At 54.8% G+C, this 16205-nt stretch overlaps 2 long non-coding RNA genes across 3 annotated transcripts in view; one reads left to right on the forward strand and one right to left on the reverse strand.

Annotated features, from left to right (window-relative positions):
• Positions 1-2705, forward strand: part of LOC137480448 (uncharacterized) — a 213451-nt gene extending 210746 nt beyond the window's left edge. For both annotated transcript variants that reach the window (XR_011002923.1, XR_011002922.1), the window contains exon 4: positions 2374-2705. This is a non-coding gene — a long non-coding RNA (uncharacterized lncRNA). The remainder of the gene's footprint in view (positions 1-2373) is intronic.
• LOC137480447 (uncharacterized) overlaps positions 1-16205 on the reverse strand; it is a 58717-nt gene that overhangs the window by 7581 nt on the left and 34931 nt on the right. The window lies entirely within an intron of this gene.

Here is a 16205-nt window from a genome sequence, read left to right on the forward strand (position 1 = left end):
GGCAGGCAGGAGCCAGGCAGGGCTGAGGGCACATTTCCTTCAGTGGGATCATCTGGGCCTGGACCTCCTCCAGTGGCATGCCCAGGAAAAGAGGGAAGCCATCAAGAACATTTCCAGGGACACAGCCTGACCTGCAATGCCAGCAGGCAAAACAAAGGTTTTTGCTGAGCCATGGCCCTTGGATCAAGCAAAAGATTTACAGTCAGGCCAGTCCATTTGGCATAGATGGGGGTACACTCTGGGGGTACAGCCAAGGCCATGAGGTCACAGCAGGCTCTGGGGTCACAGCAGGCTGAGGTCACAGCAGGCTCTGAGGTCACAGAGGTGCCAGAGCCCCGTGGTTGCACAGCACCACAACGACCGAGCAGTCAGTCCTTGAGCACAACTGCTGTGGCAGCAGCGGCGCTGGCAGCAGTGGTGCTGACACTGCGACAGCTGTGTGAGGACAGCGGTGGCAGCAAGAGCTGCGGGACTGGCAGAGGGCAAGGCAGCATGGCCCTTGCTCTGCGCCTCTTCCTCCTGCTCCTCCTGGCCGTGGCCCTGCCTGCCAGGGCTGCCCAGGCTGCTCCGCTGCAAGCACGGGGAGCAGGTGAGCCGGCAGCCTGGCTCCCCTTTCCCGGGACAGCGCTCCCTGTTCCCCGGGAAGCGCTGGGGGATGCTTTTCCCCTGGGCTTTAGGGAGGGTTTCTTTTGTGGGAGGAAGAGAGACCCTGGGGACCCTGGGCAGCCCCATTGTCCTCTCCAGAAATGTTACACGGGGCAGGGAAAGAAGGTGGAGAGTGTCCAGGAGCCAGCCCAGAGATTCCCAAGCCCCTGTCCTGCTTTGGCCATGTCCATTCAAATCTGGATCCCATAGCCTTACCTGACTCCCTTGCAGTGCCCAGTTCCCTAATGCAGAAGGGGATCCCAGCACACCATGGAAATGGGTCTGGTCTCTGCTTCCCTCTAGATTTGGATCGCGAATTGAATCATTTGCAAGTGCTGGTGAATGGCACTTTAAAGATCATGGAGAATGCTGGAGGCAAGTTCTGAATTTCCCTTTTTACTAACAGAATAATCAGTGTCAAGGTGGCAAAGAGTTCACTCATCTGCCATTTTCATTAAGGTTAAGTCAAGGTTGAAGGATTCTGAAAACCTTGCCCTGCTCCCTTCTCGAGCCCTGAGTGACTCCACAGGATCGATGTCAATGGGAGGAAGGAGCATTTAGCTGTCCATCTTCCTCCTGAGTGCAATGCCAGTGTGTGCTTCCGTGTGCTCTGTGCAGCCACAGAGAGGAGCAGACAGGGGAGGGGCTGGCCCAGGGCTGTGCCCCGGGGCTGAGCCTTGGTGGAGCCTGAGGATCTCCTACAGCGCCACGGGAGCTGTTCTGTCCTGCCTTTCTTTGCAGCTGAAGCTGTTGGTGAAGGTGGTCCAGCTTCCCCACCCATAGCCATTACTGAGCCTCTGGGAGATGGTGAGGGTAGGTCAAGGCCTTTCCCCCTGGGAGAGCCGCCAGCTCAGAGCCCAAAGCTCGGCCAGGGGGCCATGACTGCAGGTGCCAGGACAGAACCATGCACGTGTGTGCCCGCGCTCTGCACCATCCCCTCAGCACTCCTGCGGATCCGTGCTGCCGGTGCAGATCTGCAGAGGTGACAGGAGCTTCTGTGGCTGTTGAGTTACAGGTGTGTCTGCAGGGAGGACTTTCCCAGGTCCTTTGCTGGTTACTGCACGCAAGCCCAGCTCCCGTCGCAGGGGTGAGTAGTGTGTCCCTGGTGACCCCACAGGCTGAGCACTGGTTTTGTGGGATCCATTCCTGGGAAATGGAACTATGTTGCTCTAAGGTCCTCCAACAGGAAACAACAAAGCTACAGGACACAAGACACCGCACGAGCCATCTGAGCACATGAGGCAAATGCTGAAGGAAATGCTGCAGGCAGGACAAGGTGGGTGCATTTCCCTCAGCCTTCCCCTGGAACTCCGCAGCCGGGGCCTTTCCCTGCACATCTGGACACGCCGTGCCCGGCACAGCGGGAAGGGATCCATGGCGGCCTGGCTGCCCTGCTGCTGCTTTCACGGCCTGCAGGGCTGTTTGCCAGCCTGGCCTGGCTGCAGCTTCTCCCCAGCCTCTGCAGGAAGGCATTTGGCACCAGCTGACAGGGAGCCCAACCTGCAGCATGGGCCATGCATATCCTGAGATCCCCTGCAATTTCCCAGTCTCTGGATAGTTTAGAAGGGGCACCTGTTTGGAAAGTGGAGGCCGCTGGCCTACCCGAAAAGTTTATAGGGATTTCGTAATTCTTAACCATGTCTTTGACAAGCCTTGCCTCCTGAAGATGCCACCTTCCCAGTGGGGAACAGCCCCACCTGATCCAGCTGTCCCTTTTCCTTTCCCCAGAGATGGAAGGAGAGGCTGTGCTGAAGGCTGAGTTTCCCAGAGGAAGCAGTGGCTCATTGGCAGCCTCTGCTGCAGGAAGGGAGGCGATGCCAGGCATGGGCACAGGAGGTAATTGCTGTGCCTCTGGGCCTGCTGAGCCCTGCTGAGGCTTGAGCTGCCCTCTCTGCTGCTTGGCAGTGCGGGCACAGCCTGGACAAGACCGGCACAGCCCAGAGGAATTGTTATGCTCAGGGCACTCGGGTACTGAGCAGTCCTGCTGGGGTCCCTCCATGGGAGACACGTCCCTAAACCTGGGAGAGACTGCACGGGGTGCCCATGGTGGGGAAAGGGCAGAGGGGAGAGCAAGACTCCAGTGTGTCCTGAGAGGGCCTGGCTCTGTGTCCTTGGGCTGCGGGATTTGTCCCAGGGGAAAGAGGGATGGAGAGATAGAAGGTAGGAAGGGAGTGAGAAAGGGCAGGAGGGAGGGAGGGCCAGAGGGATCGTTCTGGCACTGCCTTCTGAAGTTTTCCCCAGTGCTTTAGCAAGAGTTCCAGCTGTGGGGGAGAGAGAGCCCTCAGGGCCCTGGGCTGCTCCAGCTGCCCCTCCAGGGATGTTGCCAGGGCAGGGAAAGAGTGTGGAGAGTGACCAGGAGCCAGGCCTGAGCTCCCCAGGCCCCTGGGCACCTTTGGCCGTGTCCATTGACATCTGGCTCCCACGGCCTTACCCAACTGCCTTGCAGTGCCCATTTCTCAGAGGCAGAAGGGGATCCCAGCAGACCCTGAAATATGTTCTCATCTGTGCTCCGTTCTAGATGAGGTTGATGGGAAGGCTTCTCCATTAGCTTGGCTGAATGAAATTCTGAAGCCCTTGGAGCCTCCTGCCGGTATGTTCCCAGTGTCTCACCACGGAATAATTGATGACAACCTGGCAGGACCCAGGTGACAGAAGCTTCTGTGGCTGTTGTGTTACAGATGTGTCTGCAGGGAGGATTTTTCCTGTTCCTTTGCTGATTCCTACACACAAGCCCGGCTCCCATGGTGAGGGTGAGTAGTGTGTCCCTGGTGACCCCACAGGCTGAGCTCTGGTTTTATGGGATACATTCCTGGGAAATGGAACTACGTTCTGTTAAGGTCCTCTGAGAGGGAAGAACAAAGGCAGAGGAAAGAAGAAATTCCGTGAACCAAACAACATCCTGAAGCAAACTGTGGTGGAGCTGCACAAAGAGCATGGTGAGAGCATTTCCCCCAGCCTTCCCCTGGGACTCAGCAGCCGGGGCCTTTCCCTGCACATCTGGGCACGCCGTGCCCGGCACAGCGGGAAGGGATCCATGGCGGCCTGGCTGCCCTGCTGCTGCTTTCACGGCCTGCAGGGCTGTTTGCCAGCCTGGCCTGGCTGCAGCTTCTCCCCAGCCTCTGCAGGAAGGCATTTGGCACCAGCTGACAGGGAGCCCAACCTGCAGCATGGGCCATGCACACCCTGAGCTCCCCTGCAATTTCCTGGTCCCAGGCACATCCTGTGGGGTGGCTGCTTGGAGAAGGAAGGGCTATAGCCAGCCCCAAGGGCTTGGGGCAATCAGGACTTTCCTGATCCTTATCCATGTCTTTGACAAGGATTGCCTCCTGAAGTTTCCACCTTCCCGATGTGTAATGATTCCATTTGATCCAGCTGTGCCTCTTCCTTTCTCAAGGGATGGACAGAGAGGCGTTATGGAAGGCAGCATTTCCTAAAGGAAGGGAGGCAATTCCAGGCATGGGCACAGTCACAGGAGGTAATTGCTGTGCCTCTGGGCCTGCTGAGCCCTGCTGAGGCTTGAGCTGCCCTCTCTGCTGCTTGGCAGTGCGGGCACAGCCCGGACAAGACCGGCACAGCCCAGAGGAATTGTTATGCTTGGGGCACTCGAGTACTGAGCAGTCCTGCTGGGGTCCCTCCGTGGGAGAAACGTCCCAAAACCGGGGAGAGACTGCACGGGGTGCCCATAGTGGGGAAAGGGCAGGGCAAGAGCAAGGCTCCAGTATGTCCTGAGAGGGCCTGGCTATGTGTCCTTGGGCTGGGAGAGGGTTTCCACAGTCAGCTGGGTGAGCAGGAGGGAGGGACAAAGGTTGGGTGGGATAGTTGTGGCACTGCCTGCTGCAGTTTCCCCAAGCATTTAGTGAGGGTTTCCTGTGTGGGAGTGAGAGAGCCCCAGGGCCCTGGGCTGCTCCAGCTGCCCCTGCAGGGATGTTGTACAGGGCCTGCAAAGAGTATGGAGAGTGACCAGGAGCCACAGGCTCCCACAGCCTTACCTGCCCCCCTTGCAGTGCCCAGTTCCCTAAGGCAGAAGGGGATCCCAGCATACCATGGAAATGGGTCTGATCTGTGCTCCCTTCTAGACTGGGATTACGAGTTGGGAATGCTGGTGAATGGTGATTGGGATTACCAGTTGGAAATGCTGGTGAATGGTGATTGGGATTACGAGTTGGTAATGCTGGTGAATGGTGATTGGGATTACGAGTTGGAAATGCTGGTGAATGGTGGTTTGAAGATTTTACCAGAGGCTGGAGGCAAGTTCTCAATGTACCTTTCCTGACAGAATAATCAGTGTCAATGTGGCAAGAGCTCACTCATGTGGCATTTCCCTTAAGTTCCCCTGAAGGTTGATCAGTTCTGGAAATGCTCCCCTGCTCCATTCTGGAGCCCTGAGTGACCCCACAGGATCGCTGTCAGTGGGAGGAAGGAGCATTTAGCTCTCCATCTTCCACCCATGTGCAATGCCAATGTGACCTTCCGGGTGCTCTGTGCAGCCACGGAGAAGGGCAGAGAGGGAAGGGGCCGGGCCCAGGGCTGTGCCCCGGGGCTGTGCCTTTGGCAGCTCCTTTGCTGGCCCCAGGGAGCCTGAGCTGCTCCTGCTGCTGCTGCCAAGCCCTGGCCCAGGCTGGGGCTGGGTTTAGAGCTGCTGGCAGCTCCAGGGAGTCCTTTCTCCCCCAGCTGCCCCGCAAGAGGCTCCTTCCATCCCAGTGTGGGGCCACCGCAGGCACGTGGTCCCCCTGCCCCTGCTCCTGAGTGGAAGGCAGAGCTGAGGGAGTGCCTTGGAGGGCACCAATCACCCAGGGGCACTCACTGCCACTCTGGCCTGAAGGAGAATCTTCAGCAGAGTCACAGGAGCTGTTCTGCCCTGCCTTTCTTTGCAGCTGAACCTGTTGCTAAAAGTGATCTGGCTTCCCAACCCACGTTCAGGATTGCGCCTTTGGGAGATGGTGAGGGTAGGTCAAGGCCTTTCCCCTGGGAGAGCTGCCAGCTCAGAGCCCAAAGCTCGGCCAGGAGGCCATGGCTGCAGGTGCCAGGACAGAACCATGCACGTGTGCGCCCTCACCCTGGGCAATCTCATCCGACTTCAGCTTGGGACTGGCAGTTGTTTGGAGGAGGGGGGGCCCTGGCCCAGCCCTAAAAACCCAGATGTTTTATGAATCTTATTTCCATTTTTGCTAAGCATGACGCCCTAAAGATATCAGCAAACAAATGGGTGATTGTTCCACCTGATCCAGTTGTTCTTTTTTGTTTCCCTAGTGACAGACCAAAAGGCAGGACAGAAGGAGGTGTTTCCCCAAAGAAGAAGTGGCCCATTGGCAGCCCCTGCTGCAGGAAGGAAGGCGATGCCAGGCACAGAAACAGTCACAGGAGGTAATTGCTGTGCCGGGCTCAGCTGGGCTCAGCCCTCGGCAGGGCTGTGTGACAGCAGCTCTTCCCCCAGGCCCTGCCCTTGCACGGCCCGGCAGCCGCCAAAGCTGGAGGCGCCTCGGCTTCGAGGCCTCTGGAGCTCGTTCCCAGCCCCGGGGAATCGGGACTCGGGCACCAATGCCCCTCCCGCTGCAGCTGCTCCCGCAGCTGGCCCTGAGTGCCCAGAGGCCCAAGGCACAGGAGCAGCCCCGAGCGGGAGCCCTGCTGCGAGCCCAGGGCCAGAGCCAGCCCTGGCTCCTGACTGGGCAGGGGCTGCACTGGCTCCTGACAGGGCCTGACTCTGTCCCCTGGGGCTGGGGGAGCTGTCACGGGGCAGGGAGGGCCAGGGCTGGCAGGGGCTGCTCAGGGATGGGTTTGGCCCGTGTCCCTCCAAGCAGCGACTGCCCAAGCAGCTGCGCTGGCCCCGGGCTCTCCTCCCGGCCGGCTGGGCTTTGCTGGGTGGCACAGCCTGTGCCGAGGGGCGGCAAGGTGCCTGCAGGCCCCAGCTCTGGGGGAAGCAGAGAACGTCCTGGCCGTATCCACCGTGCTGCCAGCTCAGCAGTGCAGCACAGCGCGGGCTCACGCTCCCCATTGCTCCCACAGATGCTGCCGGCCCCACAACACCTGTTCCAGATTCCCAGAAGGGCATTGGAACGGGTTTCTCTCAGGGAAGCGGCTGCTGGCTAGGGATCATGGCAGGCATGCTTCCTTTGGAGCTTGTCTTCATTTTATGCTGTGCCGTAATTTGGAAGCATTGGAAGAGAAAACGGTGAGTGTTTTGTTCATCATTCCCTCAAAGAGCTTCTTTTGGAAGCCTAATGTAGACAGGGAATGTTCCCAGTGAGGCTGCAGTGGAGTTGTGGCCGGTCCGTGGTTGTCCAAAGAGCTCTGCTGAGGGTTCTGCTGCTGCCCAGTGCTTTCATTGGCCTCTTCATTGCTGGACCTTGTCCTGGGGGGCCCGCTGGGGCTGCAGCCAGTGCTGGCTCCCACTGAGGCTGCCTGGCCAAGAGCAGCCCCAGGGGCACAGGGCAGAGGCAAGGCAAGGTGGGGAGCAGAAAGAGCGGGTTCGAGATTGCCCTCGAAAGGCAGACGCGCTCTGGGGCCCGCTCCTGGCCAGGGAGCCTGCCCAGAGCCGTCCCCTGCTCGCCGGGGCCTTGAGGGGCAGCTGTCCAGCTGGGCCAAGCTGTGCCAGCAGCTCCAGCCGTGCTGGGGAGCCTTGCCAGCTCTGGGCCCTGCTGTGCAGGAGGGTCCCAGTGTGCCACTGGCAGCCGGGAGCCTGACCCGCTTCTCTCTCCACAGGAGCGCCTCTGCAGCTTCACAAGACCGGCCAAAGACGTCAGTCAGGGAGAACTGGACCTGTCATGCATCTCTGTGCCCGGTTCCATTGTCCCTTCCACAGCTGCATTGCCCACTTATTGCCAGGGACATGCTGCCACCCCGCGGAACAGGACCCTCTGTCCCCGAGGATGCTGCCTCTGATGTCTTTCCAGGACTGAAGGTGCAGCCCTCCTGCCAGGGAAGAGCTTGAGCAACATCTTTGTGCTTCAGCTCTGGTCCCTGGGTGCTACCACCAGCACTGGCAGAGCTGCTTGTCTGGTCACAGCCAGTTATGGGCAGGCAGCAGCCGGGCATCAGGCTCCCGAGACCAGCAGCTACTATGTTTATTTTTCATTTTGCAAGATTTAGGAATATTATTCATAGAAAATTCTCCAAATATTTCGTCCCTTTTCCCACACAGTTCCATATTTTTCAAAGTAGTTTTAGAATTCAGAAAAACTTAGAACATTTTTACATTTCTAGAATCAAAAATAAAATTGCATTTAATTGGTAATCTGTACTCTACTAAGAACTAATACACCCCAAGACTCACAGCCTGCTTCAGAGGCTCTTTTCCCACTGGAGACTTGTGCCTGATCACAACAACTAACACAAAACCTTTTCCCTGACGTGTTCTGGGATTTCTGACAAGCTCACCTCTCAGTCTTCAGAGGCAAACTTTGAGCACAGTGGGAATCTCTTCAAGTCACCATCTTTGTTTGCTTCTGCAACAACTGCCTCACTTCTAGAGCAGGGGCTTCTCTCAGCTTCCTGCTGGCCCCTGGCTCTCCTCCCGGCCGGCTGGGCTTTGCTGGGTGGCACAGCTTGTGCCGAGGGGCGGCAAGGTGCCTGCAGGCCCCAGCTCTGGGGGAAGCAGAGAACGTCCTGGCCGTATCCACCGTGCTGCCAGCTCAGCAGCGCAGCACGGCGCGGGCTCACGCTCCCCATTGCTCCCACAGATGCTGCCGGCCCCACAACACTGGGGGATGCCCAGAAGGGAACTGGTTTCTGTCAGGGAACAGGCTGCTGGCTCAGGTTAATGGCAGGCCTGGCTTTTCTATGGCATGCAGGTGATGAGGGGACCCCTGTAAGGCTGGCAGACGACCGGGCTCCGTCACGGGGCACACGAGGTGGCGGGGGGTGTTGTGGGTGCAGGGTTTTGCAGGAAGACATGCGGGGCTTTGGTCCTTTGTAAGCAGGGCACGTGGCAGGGGTTCCTCATGAGGTTCTTAGGGGATTTGGGATCTCTGCTGTGTCATACAGGTGACTGGGGACCTCTGTAAGGCTGGCCGGGGCTTGAGTTCCTCGTGATTAACGTGGCGGGTTAGTGCTTGCCGTCAAGGCCTGGAGAGGAGCTGAGTCCTTCCGAAGGTGGGCAGGAGGCTGGGTTCTTTTGGGAGGCCCACAAGGCTGGCTTGGGGTTTCTGCATTGGTGTGCACGGATTCCTCGTGAGGCACACAGGGCTCTTTTGGGGTCTCTCCTGCGGGGTGCACGGATCCCTCAAGAGGCACACTGGGATATTTTCGGGTCTCTTCTGAGGGGCGCAGGAATCCCTCATGAGGCACACAGGGATATTTTGGGGTCTCTTCTAAGGAGTGCACGGATTCATCGTGAGGCACACAGGGCTCTTTTGGGGTCTCTTCTGAGGGGCGCAGGAATCCCTCTTGAAGCACAAAGGAGTATTGATAGTCTCTGCTGTGCTGTGTAGGGATCCCTCAGGAGTTGTGCACCGGGGTTAAACTAGAGGGGGTTTTTCAGTTTTCTCAGCACAGCAAAGGGACACTCCCGGTCGAGGTGCTGCAAAGTCAGCAGGAAGCTTCCTGCAAAGCCTTGGGCCCGGCCTGCGGGTCCGGCGGGCGACCAGAGCCCATCCTTGGGGGCCGGGCGGGGTTTCCGGTATCCACCGCACCCTTGTCGGGCCACCTCCGGCCCCGGCAGTGAATGGCTGCGGCCCCGGGCTCCGATGGGGCTGCCGAGCAACGCCGTGGGCACGACAAGGGCCTCGCAGAGCATGACCCAGATGAGCATGAAAACGGTTCTGGACTGTGCTTCCGTCTACACTGGGATCGAGATAATGGATTGACTGAAAGTGCTGGCAAGTCACAGTGTGAAGACCATGGTGCATGCTGGAGCAACTTCTCCATGTCCATTTCCTGAAAGAACAATCATGGATTATTAATTCTGGCCAAGAGCAGCCCCAGGGGCACAGGGCGGAGGCAAGGCAAGGTGGGGAGGAGAAAGAGTGGGGACGAGATTGCCCTCGAAAGGCAGACGCGCTCTGGGGCCCGCTCCTGGCCAGGGAGCCTGCCCAGAGCCGTCCCCTGCTCGCCGGGGCCTTGAGGGGCAGCTGTCCAGCTGGGCCAAGCTGTGCCAGCAGCTCCAGCCGTTCTGGGGAGCCTTGCCAGCTCTGGGCCCTGCTGTGCGGAGGGTCCCAGTGTGCCACTGGCAGCCGGGGGCTTCAGCCACTCCTCTCTCCAAAGGTGCTCCCTGAGCATCTTCAGAAGAGGAGCCTAAAAACTCAGGCAGCGAGAACTTCACCTGTGTTCCCAGCTCTTCACTCCTGTCCCTATCTGCCCTGCTGCGGCTGCACTAATGTCTTGAGCCCATCCCAAAACTCATCCCTCCACAACGAGACCCTCTGCCCCTGAGCCCCCTGGTCCTGTTGCCCAAAGACGACTGAAGGTGGGCAGCCCCTCTCTGCCAGGGCAGGGCTTGGACCAAATTTTATGTTCAAATAAAGAAATAGAGTTGTCATAGATATGTCCAGGTGGTACCACCAGCAAAGCCCAGCCAGCACCAGCCCTGGCTGAGCTCCATGCCCAGGAGCAGCTGTGGATGCCCACGGTGAGGGCAGGCAGGAGCCAGGCCGGGGCTGCTGTGAGCAGCGGCGGGGCCCCAAGGGGCTGGGGGAGCCCATGCTGAGCGTCCCTGGGCTGAGGGCACATTTCCTTCAGTGGGATCATCTGGGCCTGGACTTCCGGAGGCACACAGGGATGTTCTGGGGTCTCTGCTGAGGTGTGCAGGGATCCCTCATGAGGCACACAGGGATGTTCTGGGGTCTCTGCTGAGGTGTGCAGGGATCCCTCATGAGCTGTGTATCAGCGTAAATGTGAGGGGTTTTTTACTCTTCTCAGCACAGCAAAGGGACACCTGGCCAAGGTTTTGCAAGGCTGGGAGAAAGCCTCTTGCAAACCCTTGGGCCCGGAAGGCTGCGGGCACAGCGGGCGGGCAGAGCCCGTCCCCTGGGGCCAGGCCGGGCTGCTCAGGCCGGGCCGGGCCAGGCGAGGGCCCCGGCAGGGAAGGGCCGCGGCCCTGGGCTCTGATGAGGCTGCTGAGCTCCGCCCTGGCCCTGAGCTGCAGCCGAGGACATTTACAGCCAGGGCCGTGCCCTGGGGCACAGGAGGCACCGGGGCTGCAACTGAGGCCGCGCCCTCTCGCACTGAAGGGGGCTGGCTGTGTTCCTTGGGAGGATGCAGAGCCTTGTGCCTTGGCCTGATGGTGCAAAAATCCCCCCACCATCCCTCTGTTGGCAAAAAGAAAGGCTTAGTGCTCATTAATAGGAAAAGCTGTATGGGTGGCCTGCAGCTCATGTTCTTTTGTTGGCTGGACCCCAGTCCGTGCTCAGGTCTCAATGACCGCCCCAGCCCCGAGCTGCTCTTAAGACTGATTTGATCAAAGGCACTGAAGCCTTGTTGAGTACAATTTCTCCAGGAAAACAAGCACAGGAACTTGGCCAAGGTTGGTGACAAAAGCAGAGTGCAGAGTTGAACCTTTGAGGCCACCTCACTGCCGCCTCCGCCCACCCTTTCATTTTTTATTGATTTCATATTCTGAGTGCCAGTTCCTGCATGAAATGGGCCCTCAGCAAGGAGCTGCTGGGCCTCCTTGTGGTAAACAGGCAAAATGAAATTAAAAGGAAGCTGATGACTTTTATAAAGAATGTGCCTGTTTATTAAAACTTAGAACAACAGAGGCCGAGTTCTCAGGGTAAGCCTAGGGCCTGCGCGGCAAGCCAGAGGGAGCTCTGACAGTTCTGTGTGACAAGGTGTTCCTGCGGACACGAGGTACCCTCGAAAGAGCCTGGGTGCTCCGACCCAGGGATTTTTTAAAGTCTCTTGGGGGTGCTTGATTGGTGTGCTTTGGATCCTCTTGCCGACCGGTCCTTTCCTTGGTCGCTGATCGCTCTATAAGATAGTGCAGTCCTGAGCAAACATTTTGGAACACAGCAAACTTATTGGGTGGCTCGTTTCCCAGTCGTAGTTCCAGTTGCTGTCATCACCCTATAATGTCACTTTTCTAGAAGATCCTTACCCTTGCACCTTATTACCACCCCCCTTTCTGTATTTAGTAGCCATATACATACACTTAAACAACTGCGCATTCAACTTAGTAACTTATTACATTAATTATATAACAACTCATTATATTCATTAACAATCAAAAAAAACTTATCGTAATAATAAACCATTAAGAACTCCATCTATGAAAGCAAAATTATTTATAACATCCTGGGTGTGGGCCAAGGGATGCTGTTTCTGTCTTGCATCACAAAGCTGGCAGGTTTTTTGCAAAGACAGCCCTTTACAAAGGACTGGTTGCGTGCATTAACATCCGAGGGGCTGCTTTCAAAGACAGACAAAAAACCCATGAACAACCAGAAAACCAACCAAAAAACATATTAAAAAAAAGTACTTTATTTTTAGCTCTTGCTTTTAGTGTTTTCCAAGCCGGCCCCCTTTTCCACTGCAGTATTTTTCTTTGGACAGAAAAAAAACCCCTCGCCAGATGATGTGACTTAACATGGAAAACACAACTCACACACAATGGATATATTAAAGCTAAACATGCAGACACCCATTATCACAATCATCATCATTTATTTTCTGTTCATTTTTATGTCAGATTGTTTTCAGAAGGGTTAGAACACTGTCTCAGATCCCCTGGCTACTTTGATGCCAGAGGCACTTCTTATCTCTCCTTTCTTATTCTCTGTCCTTCCTGTAGTTTCTCTGCCCATTTGTTGCTCTTGGATCTCTGCCTCCTTCACCTGACTTTTATCTTTTTCTGGATTTTTGGGGATGTTTGTGTTGGTTTTTGTTGGGGAAGATGAAATAGGAAAACCTTATAAATATGATTGCCTGGCAAAAGATTTGGGAAATACAGACATTGAGATGAGAACTAGATTTGAAATAACAAACCTTGACTACTGAATAACTAGAAAACAGTAGTATAGCCAGGCTGAAAGCAATCCCCCCTTCTGATTAAACAATGCCCTTTACCTGCAGATAGGTCCAAGGGTCAAATGGAATGCTCTGTCTCACCCCCAATGTATGGTTCATCCCACACCTGTGACCCTCCCCTGAAGTATCAGGTATCTGTGACCGCATTGGCCCAAGTCCTGTTCCAGCCCACCTTGAAGCCCCCTGATAAGGTGTGCCCGAGGGACCGGATGCTCTCTTGGACCTTCCCCTGGGACCCTCACCTGGAACCCTCGCTCCCTCTCTCTCCCTCTCCCTCTCTCCCTGGGCCTGCCACGAGTTGCGCCTGGCAACTCCAAGCAGGGCCTTTCCCCCCTTTTAATAAACCACATCTTCTAAGACCTGACTTCAGAGATCTCTCATCCATCCAAACCGTCCTGGAGACCCGAGATCTCGCTACAGGTTTTGTTGTTTTCTTGGTGGTTGTTGTGTTTGCCTGTTTTATTTGGTCACAGTTTTGCTTTTGCTTTTTGCTTTTTAGGTTTTTTTTCCATCCATTTAACAGCAGAAATCAGCTTGTGATTTGTATTGTGAAGTTTTGAGACACAGGTGTTGCACATAAAGGTTGTTTTTGTTTTTAAAGTCATCTCAGACACAGAGCTGCAAGCCCCTGTGATTTGAGACCGGAGTGCTCTCAGACAGCAAATTGTGCATGAATAGGAAACTTGTAGTTCCCATCTCCATTACACATGGCAAAATGTAAAGCAGTTGGAATGGTACCAATTCTAGCCTTTCTTTTGCCTTCTTTTGCTGCCATGCCGTAAAACCGTGTCAGATTCATCAATGACCTCGGTTATTCCAGGATGGGGTGTGCAGGGATGATCCCTCAGCTCGTGTGTGCACCTGCTGTGCACCAGGCCAGACAGGTGACTGCCATCCACAGCCAGCCTCTGTCTGCAAAGGGAACAGGGAGCTGCAGCTCTGAGGAACTCAGGGCTTAGGGAGCAAACAGACCAAGTCCCTAATTTATATCAGTTCCTTCACTCGAGTATTTTCTGCTGATCGATTTTTATCTTCCTGCCCAGGGCTGCAAAAAAAGCACGCTGGCAATTTGCTTTAGCTATGAAGTGAAGAGACTCTTCTCAACAGGTGCCACCTCTTCTTCTTCTTTGAATTAAAAGCAGAGGAAAACTCTTCTGTTGGTCGCATCAAACCAACATAAGTTTCATGAGTCTGTGAAAGACATAAGTGTGTAAAAGTTATTTCATTTTATAGTACTTACTGTTTTCTAATTCAGCCATGGGGCAATTATGCCATCATTCACTATACACAATAACTGGAAGAAGCACTGGAAATGAATTTTTTTAAAAGACTAGGCTTAAAAAAAGTCAAGGAATTCCATAAATAAAACCAAATACTAAGAATACAGTAATTTAAACTTTTCAAAGCCCCTTGATAATGGAGCCCTGAACCCCAGTCATGTGCAGTGCAGCCTCGGCGGTCCCTTTGAGACCAGAATTGCCAAGGGTCAGGGTTGGGATGAGCCTTCACCCAAAACTGGCTCCAAGACTGAGTGGGAATCAATCCAGAACAGGGCTCACACAAAGAGCAAAGCCTCAAGGCCAAAGCCAAACCTTCATCAGGTTGGATTTGTTTAAACACAGAACTGGAGCAAACTTGCTTGTCCGGTAACATCACTGTTACCATGACACTTTACATGAGCTACTAAATAAGCACTGTCCTGTCCTGAACTGTGTTGCCCAAATACTGTTGAGAACTTGCCTTGCGTCCGCCCTGTTCCCCTGGGGCTGCTCTTGGCCAGGCAGCCTCAGTGGGAGCCAGCACTGGCTGCAGCCCCAGCGGGCCCCCCAGGACAAGGCCCAGCAATGAAGAGGCCAATGAAAGCACTGGGCAGCAGCAGAACCCTCAGCAGAGCTCTTTGGACAACCACAGACGCGCCACAACTCCACTGCAGGAGTCAGGCAACCAATGCTATGATCAGAGTTACGAGAAAACCGTGGAGAAAAATCAACAACTGACCCTCTGCTCTCGTACAGCTTCCAAATGCCAAGATAGCAGCCAGTTATAGATGTAATTCGTGCAGTTAGGAGTGCATGTAATAAACTGTAGTTATAAATGCTACACACTGTGGCCATAAAATGTTTTAGAGTTACTGTAAAAAACCAAGGTGAAGGGAATTCTCAGATTAAGTTGCCCAGCAAGTTGCAGGCACCTAATTAGCATTTTAAAAGCCCTAGCCAGCAGAAAGCAATAACCAAAAAGCTGGCCATTAAGGCACTCCCAAGGAAATCATGAGCAGGTGGCGTAGAGGACAGGACCTAGACTCAACATCAGGAGGAAAGACAAGGAAGAGGACATCTGGATTCATCACTAGCTGATGATCTGCTGTTCAGAAGATATCAGCAACCAAAATGCCTTCTCTGTGAGAGAAGACTGCATGAATATGCAGCTTGCCACAATGACTTATAGCCGAAGGCAGAATAAAAAGTATAAAAACCCTCTGCGGAAATACAATGGTGCGCAAACTTGAGGAGGCACCGATTCTGTCGGTTTGCACCCAGAGCTGCTCTGTGGACTGTGGGCGAATTCGAACTCTAAATAGTTATATGGGATAGCAAACAAATTTAGTTATTAATTATTAATCCAGATTGGCTTGTCCCTATTTATAACAGGCTCGTGAAGGAGTGAGTGCTTCCACTAAATAAAAGATCCGATGTGCTTGAAAGCCGACCTTCTGTTCACTCAGACCTCCTCATCTCTGTCGACGAGGTGACTTTATGCTGTTGCTGTGTGGCTTTTGAGAGCTCTGGGATAGAGATGAGTAAGCGTTAAACTCGTTCAAAGGAGCTGCCCAAAGCAGTGGCTTTAGTCTCTCTTTGGCTGGGGAGCGGGACCGGCCTTGTTGAACGCAGGCAGCAGCACGAGCAGGGCTCCTCCACCAGCAGGGACGTGCCACGAGCCAGGAGGGGACCGTGGCACCAGAGGGGACCGTGGCACCAGAGGGGACCGTGGCGCCAGCCATGCCCAGCCACCATGAACAGGGTGGCAAAGTCAGGTGCTGCTGTCAGGCTGCATTAACAGCCCAGGCGAGGCATCATCAGGAGCCAGGTTTGGGGACCATCCAAGGAGTCCTGTCAAGAGCAAATCATTTGAATATTCTCTCTAGGACAAAAAAAGAGCAAAGCAATCCAGCTGACATGTGAGGAAAGTGAATTCAAGTTCATTTAAAGCGCTGCTCAATTCAGGATTGGGTTTCTTTTAGGTGAACTGATGCTAATAAATGTTTTCCTTCATATGCTGGGGTTTCTCTGCAATCAGACTTCTTTGATGATACATTTCTGACCCCATTTGGTTTTGCTCTTTAAGGTAAGTTGAGAGGCCGAGTAGCTTTCTTGAGCAATGGAGAATTGTTTGTAGCTCAGTTTTTTCTCCGGAGGAGCCTTCCATTTTAGCACAGGAGGAAGGGGAGGCAAAGGTTTAAAAGCTTTCCCTCCTGGAGTGACACACCTTCAGAAGAATCTGTGAGGAGAAGTCCCCTCAGCCACTGCCAGGGCTGTTTGCCTCCTCTGCTGGCGCAGTATTCTGGGAGTTCCACAAGCCTCAGCTGCCAATGTACTTTGCTC

Source organism: Anomalospiza imberbis, chromosome 11 (assembly GCF_031753505.1).
Source record: "Anomalospiza imberbis isolate Cuckoo-Finch-1a 21T00152 chromosome 11, ASM3175350v1, whole genome shotgun sequence".
In the NCBI taxonomy this organism is placed as follows: Eukaryota; Metazoa; Chordata; class Aves; order Passeriformes; family Viduidae; genus Anomalospiza; species Anomalospiza imberbis.